The 541-nt window shown below is 50.8% G+C and overlaps 1 pseudogene; it reads right to left on the reverse strand.

The window, feature by feature from the left end:
- Positions 1-28: 28 nt before the first annotated feature.
- On the reverse strand, positions 29-310 carry LOC102871699 (annotated as a pseudogene).
- Between the last annotated feature and the right edge of the window lie 231 nt (positions 311-541).

A 541-nucleotide genomic window follows, 5' to 3' on the forward strand; every position in this document is an offset into this window, starting at 1 on the left:
TCTCCCTAACCCCAAGGACAGTCCCATTCTACAACAGGTGGCCACACTTCTGGCACGGGTGGTTCTTGGTTCGTGGCAGCGTGGGGTCCTGGGACACGTCGGCAATGATCTGGGTCAGTTCATCCACTTCGTGAGTTATCTTGTTAACATAAATACAGCTGTTGTCGGCTTCTTGCTGGTAATCACAGTTCCTGCAAGCGTAGAGTAAAATGCGGTTCTCTTTGTCCTCCTTGGGATACAGCATGTTGTTACATTCCTGGCAGAAGCGGATACCCACAAAGCCAGGCTCATACGTGCCGTCCGGCTCCATAGTTGCCCAGCTGCGGCCCAGCAGGGCCTGAGATTCTCTTTCTAATCCTCCATTTTCTCTGCCATTCTTCTCACTTGGAGTTCCTAATTTTTCAAATGTTGTTGTTGTTGGTATGTGCCGTTGAGTCACTTGCGACTCATAGCGACCCTATGTACAACAGCCCTAAACCCTGCTCTATCCTGTGCCAATTTCACCGCCTCTGACACACCCATCCCGATTACCCCAGTCACT

The sequence above is a fragment of the Elephantulus edwardii genome, unplaced genomic scaffold, assembly GCF_000299155.1.
Source record: "Elephantulus edwardii isolate Elephantulus edwardi_28Jun2011 unplaced genomic scaffold, EleEdw1.0 scaffold00022, whole genome shotgun sequence".
NCBI lineage: Eukaryota > Metazoa > Chordata > Mammalia > Macroscelidea > Macroscelididae > Elephantulus > Elephantulus edwardii.